The sequence below is a fragment of the Martes martes genome (genome assembly GCF_963455335.1).
Source record: "Martes martes genome assembly, chromosome: 4".
Taxonomy (NCBI): Eukaryota; Metazoa; Chordata; class Mammalia; order Carnivora; family Mustelidae; genus Martes; species Martes martes.
In genome coordinates, this window is record NC_137891.1 from 52,355,250 (window position 1) to 52,365,014 (window position 9,765).

Below are 9,765 nucleotides of genomic sequence, written 5' to 3' on the forward strand. Positions count from 1 at the left end.
CCTAATGTCAGGACTGAGTGTGATTGCTGCACTCAATTCTGTAAGTAGGTATCTGAAGCTTTCAGTGTGGATGTTGGTGTATCAAAAACCTTTAATGGAGTGCCCCCTGTGTTTGTAAATATCTTTAGAAAGACACCTAAGAAGAAAAAGGAGAGCGCATCCTAGAAAAAAGAAACATTCTGTTCATGCTCACTATCTCAGCCCTGTTTCTCAGAGCTGCAAGCAGAGAGTTTGGTAAGATGAAAGGAAAGCCGCAGATAATGATTATGGATGATGGATACGCCTGAAAACCGGTGCTGAAAACCTGCTACAAAGACATGGAGAATGGATCTGAGTCTATGTTCCAGTTTTGAAGGGCTAGTGTATACTCCCACATAATACACCAAATATTGAGGAATATTACCCAACATCATCAAAACCAGTTTGTGATGTTAGCTAACCTCTGATTGTTAAAGGGGGAAAAAGCAGCCATTACCATAAGAAAGACACCGTGCTACCCAAGATCAATAGCCCAATTTTGTCTGCCATTATAATAACACAGAAGCAGCAGGTTGATCCATTTTATCCAACACTGGTGTAGCCAGCATCAATTTTGACAAAGAAATAGAACATTTTTGCAGGAGGCTCACTGGTATAGATCTTACACACACAAACATGTGAACTTATCATTTCCCAAAAACTCCAGCCAGCCACCTCTGATCATTTCCTGCCTGGCCTTGTAAAGCGCTTATGGTCTAGAACACATATATTACTATAATCTCATATGTATCATAAACTATAGTAAGTACTCTATTTCATTGTTATCTAAATATTTCGTGAATCTGTCTTGGAACTTACTTTCTTACTTAGCTTTTAAGCCCCACGGGAGTTCAGAAGGAGCACATATTCTGCTACGGTTCCCATTATTGGTTAGTTTAACCAACCTTTATGAAGAGTATTCTATATATAAGATACTAGAAATGCAAGTATAATCTGCCTTCTAGGAGCTTACCTTCTAGTGATACTAACAACTGCCATCTTTTGAGCACTTACTATGTGACAGGCACATTGCCTATATCATTAATAACCCCCAAGTAAATCACACAAAATAGATATTGTTATTTCTATTTGGCAGATAAGGAGCCAAAGGCTCAACTGGGTAACTTTGCCAAGCTTGCACAGGCATTTAGAGGGTAAGAGATCTTTCTATTTCAAGCATATGGTCTTCTCGTTATTTACATGACTTTCTTTCCCTCTATATGGCTTGGTCCAGAGGAGAAACCCATTAAATACTTATTTAATTAAATAAAGTGGGGGATGAAGAGCCTGGTATGAGGCATTAACATTAAGGGATCCTCCAAGTATTATGAATTCACTGAGGGGTATATTTAAATAAGAGCTTCTCCAGTATAGCAACACATCCTTTTGTGGTTCACTAACGACTATTTTTTTTTTTGTTGGGAGAATATTGAACAAGCGGAACAGAAGACTGAAAGTTATGAGGACTGCTTACATATCCTTCCATCAACGTTTTCATTTAACAGATATTTATTGAGCATTGGGCATTCCTTTGTTTCAGGCATTATGCTAGATGTTGGATAGACTATTAAGGACAAGATAGAGGGGCGCCTGGCTGGCTGGGTTGATTAAGCATCTGCCTTCAGCTCAGGTGATGATCCCAGAGTCCTGAGATTAAACTATACATCCGACTCCCTGCTTAGCTTCTCCCTCTATACCTCACCCTGCTCTTGTGCTTTCTCTCTCTCTCTCAAATAAATAAATAAAATCTTTCTTTTAAAGAAAAAGATAGAGCTATTTTATAGTTTAGGGGAGAAGATAGGAGTTAAGCAAACTACCCCACAAGAAGTAGACTTTATAAGCTAAAATTCTAATAAGTTCTATGAAGAACTTATAAATACTGAGAACTGTAAGAACAATAAAAAAAGAAAGCTGATCTTGTCTTAGGGGTCCACAAGAGCCAAACTGTGGAAGGAATTAAGATGTCCTTTAACAGATGAATGGATAAAGAAGATGTGTTTCACATATACAATGGAATATTACTCAGCCATCAGAAAGGATAAATACCTACCATTTGCATCAACATGGATGGAACTGGAAGAGATCAGGCTAAGTGAAATAAGTCAAGCAGAGAAAGACAATTATCATACAGTTTCACTCATATGGAGTAGAACATAAGAAATAGTATGGAGGACCACAGAGGAAGGGAGGGAAAACTGAATGGGAAGAAATCGGAGAGAGAGACAAACCATGAGAGACTCTGGATTCTGGGAAACAAATCGAGGATTACAGAAGGGGGGGCAGGTAGGAGGATGGTAACCAGGTGATGGGCATAAAGAGGGCACGATTGTGATGAGCAATGGGTGTTATACACAACTAATGAATCGTTGAACACTACATCAAAAGTGATGATGTACTATATTTTGGCTAACTAAACAGGATAAAATAATTTTTGTTTTGGATTGTATTTGTTTATTTGACAGGCAGAGATCACAAGTAGGCAGAGAGGCAGGCAGAGAGAGAGGAAGGGAAGCAGGCTCCCCGCTGAGCAGAGAGCCCAATGCGGGGCTCGATCCCAGGACCCCGGGATCATGACCTGAGCCGAAAGCAGAGGCTTTAACCCACTGAGCCACCTAGGCGCCCCTAAAATAATTTTTTTTAAAAAGGTGGCCTGAAAAAGTGACATTTGAGCTGGAATTCGGATGATGAATAGAAGTTACCTAGATGTAGAGAAGGGAAATTTGTATTCTAGGATGAGGAATCATTCATTCATCATCTTTTCTCAGTGCACACTATTTACCCAACACAATTCTAGATGCTAGACATTCAGCAGTGAAGAAAAAAGACTAAAATCCATGTATTTTTTGGAGGCTATTTTCTAGTTAAGGGAAGACAGGCAATTCATTAATTAAGAAAGTATTAAGGCAGGCAGTGCTAAAGAACTAAAATTTTAGACAATATGTGCAAAAATATTGAGTGTGAAATATTAGGATTTAAAAGAAGGCCAGGGTAGATGGGGTTTGGAGATAAAAGAGGACAGTGCTGTAAGACTGCCTTTAAGGGTAGGCAGAATCCTGATCACATAGTGTCCACATGGTGGGCAAAGCATCATGTATTTTATCCAAAGAGCAAATAAAAATCAATCAGAAATTAAAACAAAGGATTTAGTCATTAATTTATAATTCAATAAAAATCAATTTTAACCAATTTAATGTGTAGAAATGCATGTGGTGTGCAAAGCATTATACACTTGAATTAAATGATTCCCTTGCATTAATACATAACCTCAATAGGGAAAAGATAACACTTATAAGCAAGTAAACCATCCAAATATATATTAGTGTTTAATCCAGCAATGGGATATAGAGAATAAATTTTTAAATCGATGATGTAGAAGCTGAAAATAACACATTTATCTTCATTCAATACTCATCCTACCAATGTGGTTTCATAAAGAGTTCTCAGCATCTAGTGTATTTTTCATTTTCTAATCTCAATTGATCTCAGTTAATAAGGAGGCTGTTGTTCAAAAGACTGATCTTGTTCAGGATGATTTACCATGGTTAAGATGGCAAAGGAAATTGGAAATTTATAGATCTGTTAAAAAGACCTAGATGTCAGGCTAATTGATACATTTTGGCCACTACTTGAAATTACATCCATTTTTAGAATGCCAAATGAATTCTCTAAAGCAACAGAAGAAGAATTACCCTTTAAACATACTGCAGAATCATCATCAAATAGTTATTTATTAAGCAGCTCAACAAGCATGTACACATTCTTTTCATCAGCAGTTCCTTTTGTTTCTTAGAACCAAATATTCATTGTACATAATAATCACAATAATGAGTACAAAAGTAGCCCTGATGAAAAAATAATAATTTTGCAAAAATAACTTTTATGCCCTCATTCATAATGAAGACATATGGTGCCTGTGACTCAGTTTTGCCTGCATAGGTCTTTATGCATGTTTTCGCACATCTCTGCCTATCCCTGATCAGAAAGAACTTACAGAATCTGAGAGTTGTCAGATTTGGCTGTAGAATGTTTTCTATACCAACCACTTAATGAGTATAACATGAGATGTAGCTCTCTACCTCACTATCACCTTTATTGCATAATCTACCCAAAGTTGATTCTTACACCTTCCTTTACCTCCAGAATTTCCTTCTACCTGAGTGCAATCACATGAGATATTATACCTCATTGAGGAAGACACAAGTTTCTAATTCAGCTCCTTTCCTTCTCAAATAATGATGCCTTCCTTTTGCTCAGGCCAAAAGCCCTGGAGTCATCCTTCACACTTCTCTTTCTCTCACCCCCACCTAATCCATCAGCAAGCCCCATGTGCTGAACTCCTACAGAAACCTGACCGCTTGCCACCACCAACACTGCTACCATCCTGCTCTCAGCCACTCTCATCTCTCAGCTAGGTATCACAGACTTCCAACTGACCTCCCTGTGGTCATCTTCACCTTGCAGCTATTTCCCTGTAAAGCAGCCAGAGTGAGCCTGGGTCAGACCTCCCCATCCCCAGCTGACTTCCCACCTCACTTCAGTAAAAAGCCAAGCCTTTCACAATGTTTTCAAGTCCATACAGGGAGTGCTACTGACCCCTACTGTCACATCACCACGACCTCCCTGCCCACTTATTCAGCCATTCTACCAGCTACCCCACCTCCCACCCACCACCCCGTCCACTCTGCTCCAATTATACTGGCTTCCCCATACTGACTGGAATTCACCAGGCACGTTCTCACTGCAGCAGAGCCTTTGCATGGCTCTTCCGCCTCGAAACCTGTCCCAGATACCCATGTTGTTCAGTTCTTCACGTTCTGTAGGCCTTGACTTAGGTCTCGCCCTCTTGCTCCACCCTATTTAAGGTTGCATGCCTCTCCTCCCACCCTCCTACTCCTACAGGACTCCTACTCACTTTCCCAGCTTTATTTTTCTCGTAGCACTTACCACCATCTATCATATGCTGTTTTGGTTTTGTTATTCTGCTTAGTTTCCGTGCCCCTCCCCACAAGAATGCTCCACATGAGAGCAGGGATTTTTTTTTTTTTTTTAAAGATTTTATTTATTTATTTGGCAGACAGAGATGGGGGGGAAGTAGACTCCCCACTGAGAAGAGATGTGGGGTTCAATTCCAGGACCCTGAGACCATGACCGAGCAGAAGGCAGAGGCTTAACCCTCTGAGCCAACCCAGGAGCCCTGAGAGCAGGGATCTTTATTGGCTTTGTTTACCAGTGTATTCCCAATTTCTAGAACAGATCCTGGCACATCAAAGGCTTTATATCAATATTTGTTGAATAAGTGAATGAAGAAATACAATGTAAGTGATAAAATATTCAAATGTTGGTATAAAATATTAAAATATTAGGAAGCACATTTTCTAGATCCAGTAATCTGTGTTATCATTCTGATGCAGAAGAGAAACCTATACTTTGAAGCTTTAAGTCTCCGAGGCCAGTAGGCAGAGGTTCTCACAAAACTTCTGGCAATTTTATTTGGGGCAATGGAAAAAAACTTTGGACAGATGCTGCACTTAGCACTTGAGAAGGAGGTAATCACTTTCTCATATTTTCAAAATGTATTCTCTAGAAACTAATTCACATGTTAAAATATTTGATTCCTTTTTATTGGTGAGAATTTCAAGGAGTAAACTTAATAATAACCATTATTACACATCAAAAAAATCTTTTTAAAAGACTATTTGAGAGAGAAAGAGAGAGAACATGAGTGGGGGGAAGGGGCAGAGGAAGAGGGGAAAAGCAGACTCCCCAGCGAACATGGAGCTTGATTCAGGGGCTCAATCCCAGGACCCTGAGATCATGACCCTAGCCGAAGTTGGACGCTTAACTGACTGAGCCCCCCACGCGCCCCTACACATCAAAAAAATCTTATAGTTAGCACCCTGCAGGCTAATGTAGAGGGGTTTTCCCTTCCCCACTATCTCTGCCTGAGGGGTAGAGGTGTTTATTAAGAAATGATTCCCGGGGCGCCTGGGTGGCTCAGTTGGTTAATGGTCTGACTCTTGGTCTCAGTTCACGTCTTGATCTCAGGATTATGAGTTCAAACCCCAAGCTGGGCTCCATGCTAGGTGTGGAGCCCACAGGGAAAAAACTAAAATAAAAAATAAAGGGGAAAAAAAAATGACTCCACATCTGGGTCTGAGGGGCAAAGATGCTGATGTGCCAAGCTTGAAGTCCAGATTTGTTTTGCGGGAAAAATAAAGCTCCATGAATGTAAAAAAACAAAGAAAACTTTACAGCTAATTAATTACATGTGAATACCCAGCTTGTGCCCAGACACAATTTACGCCATCACTTCAAAATAGGTTCATGTATGCTTATCAGGACAACTAAATTATCTCTCTAAAAAGTAATTACTTATAAAAATGTTACAAAGTGACAAACCATAAGTGACTCTTAATCTCACAAAACAAACTGAGGGTTGCTGGGAGGAGGGAGGTCGGGAGAGGTGGGTGGGGTTATGGACATTGGGGAGGGTATGTGCTATGGTGATTGCTGTGAAATGTGTAAACCTGGCAATTCACAGACCTGTACCCCTGGGGATAAAAATACATTATATGTTTATAAAAAATAAAAATAATAAATAAATAAATTTTAAAAAAATGTTACAAAGTTTCCTTCTGAAATAAACTGCTGCTAAAAAACATGATGCTTTCTAAACTACACCCATGCACACTGGCTGCTATGATAATAGTGGTCATGGTAGTCTTGATGATGGGGTTTTCGTTGCTTCACATCTTTCCTCAATTCTGCTGATTAAGCCCTAAGCATTATAAATGCCCTTTTACAGAATGCTGTTTCTCATTCTTCACTATCCCGTTGCCTTCCCTTACTTTGTTTTTTTTCTTTAAGATTTATCTATTTATTTGAGAGAGAGAGAGAGAACAGGTGAATGGGGGAAGAAACAGTTATAGGTTTCAGGGATTAGAACGCAGACAATTTTATGGGACCATTATTTTACCTACTCCAATATACATTCTCATACTTCCCAGAATTGAAACATGGTAAGGCCTCAAAAAATACATCTATTGAATTAGTGAATGAACAAATCAACATTGACCTACAACCCCTCCAAAAGCATTTTATTTATTTATTTATTTACTTATTTACTTATTTGTATTTAAATTCAGTTAGCTAATATCATTGCCTGAAACCTGTAACTGTTTCTTTATATGTCAAAAGGGACTTTGCAGATGTGATGGAGTTAAGGCTCTTGAGATGGGAAAAGTAGCCTGAAATATCCAGGTGGGCCCAATGTAACCACAAGGCTTCTTAAGAGGGAAAGGCAGAAGGGTCAGAGTAAGAGAAGGAGGTTGATGGAAGCCGGGAAGCATGGAGAAGGCCAGGAGCACAGATACTCAAGGATTTCATTTTGTCCTCCTTGAAGATGGAGGAAGTGGTTGTCATTGAGCCAAGGAACACAGGTAGTTTTTAAGGCTGAAAAAGACAAGAAATTGGATTCTCCCTTTGAACTTTCAAAAGGAATACAGCCATGCCATCACATGGGTTTTAAGACTTCTGACCTCCAGTAAGGTAATATAAAAAACTTACGGTGGGGCGCCTGGGTGGCTCAGTGGGTTAAAGCCTTTGCCTTTGACTCAGGTCATAATCCCAGTGTTCTGGGATGGAGCCCAGCATCAAGCCCAGCATCGAGCCCTGCATCAGGATCTCTGCTCAGCAGGGAGCCTGCTTCCCTTTCTCTCTCTCTGCCTGCCTCTCTGCCTACTTGTGATCTCTGTCAAATAAACAAATCTTAAAAAAAAAATCTTTAAAAAAAAAAAAAACTTACAGTGTTCAAAGTTATTTGTTGCAGCAGCAATGAGAAACTGGAGGGGGGCAGATCTTAAAAGCCTCTTTTGAGAGCTGAAAGGTGAGGAAATAGCTACGTAAATTTGGGGAAAGGAGAAAGAATTCCACACTAAGAGATTAGTTCATGAGATTCACCAGGAAGATAGCTGGTCAGTATAATCAATTAAGTCAGTGAGGAGATGAAGAGGGAGAGCAGTTTCTTGATGGAGGCAAGGAGGCAGGAGTTGAATACTTTTTATAAGGCATTCTATGAAATGGGAACAAGAATATCTAAAAGTGTTAAGATTAAATGATCCATGTAAGTGCCTAGTACATAATAAGATACTCAAAGATTTTTACCTGTTATAACTGTTTAGGTTTGAACTTAGGTTGTTTGAAGATTTAATGTAGAATATGGTATGAGAGATAAACTGTTATTCAGAGATATAACAAATCTACAGAAGACTGCATAAACATAGGGAGACATATTAACAAAGAGTTCTACAGTAACTATATAATCACAAAACCACGCCCTTGTCCTCATGGAGCTTACAGCTGAGATGGGGAAACAAACGTTAATCAAATAATCATACAAATACAAGATCAATTCTGGGATTGATGCTTTGAAGGAGATGCAAATAAACGTAATAACAGCAGGATTCGCCCTAGTCAGGAGAACAAAGAATTTCCCAAGGAAAAGATACTTGAGGTGACTGCTAAAGGAAAAGCAGAAACAAACCAGCTCAAATGGGAGAGCGAAAGAGCATTCCAAGGAGGAGGAATGGCACCTTTAAGGGTCTGAGGCTATGCTGAACACAGACTGTGGAGAGTCCTTTGAGTGACAGTGAGAAAGGTAGGTTGGGCAAAGAGTTGAAAGACTTTAAATGCCAAGCAGAGATATTCTTCCCTAGACTTTGTGAGCTTCTTGAGTTCAGAGACCATGTCTTATTCAATTTCTATCAAATCTAAATAGGTTTGCTGAATTAACTTGAGTACAGATTTTATTTCCTAGCTAATAGAATCCACTGAAGTTTTTAGTCCGGTAAATCGCAGTATTGATTGGTTAGTGCTAGTAAGGACAGTACGAAGCGATTACTACCATAGCAGGAGCCTGATGTCTTGGAGGACTGAATTTTGGCTGAGCACTCAAAGCTTTCCCAGTTGAAAGAATAACAGAATTAGAGAAACCTGTTTTTCAAATTGATCTGATGCGAATGAATGTAAGGGCATTTGTTAAAGATCTAGCCTCCCAGGACCCATCCCAGACCCTCTAAATTAGACCCAAGGAGGGGTAGGGGCAGCTGTATTTACTAACGAGCACCCCACTTGATTCTTATTCTCAAAGCTTGGAAGACCCTGGTATAGAGCACTTTCAAGGAAAAGACATGTACATACGAAAGAACCAGAAGATACTTTTAGGAAATTATTGGAGAGTAGGGCGCTTGAGGGGAAGTAGTTATTGCTGAGGCTGAGATCATGAAAAACTTTACCAATAAAGCTTTTCCTTACTAAACTAATGTTGTGAATAATGGAGAACCATCAGAAGATCTTAGGTAAGGAAGTGAATTTTCGGGGGAGGAAATAACCTGAGAAGTTGAAGAGTATAGGTTTGAGAACTTTCTGAGGAATAATTGATGGAGTTTAATGGTACTTCCATGAGAGAAATAAGAATGGAGTGGTGAAGAGTAAATTTAGGGTTTCTAATTTGGTAGACTGTCTTTGTTAGGGAGGAGTAAGAAAGCATCCCATTTTGATGTAAGTTTTATATGACAGATGACACCAAGTGAATATGCCTACACACAGAAATAGAGACCTTCAGTCTGGGAGAAAGTTCTCAAGATAGATAATATGGTTATGGGAGTCATTTGGAACCAGGGGAATTTCACTTATATGAGGAAGTACATTGATAAACGGGCCAAACACAAAATTAAAGGGAAACACTTG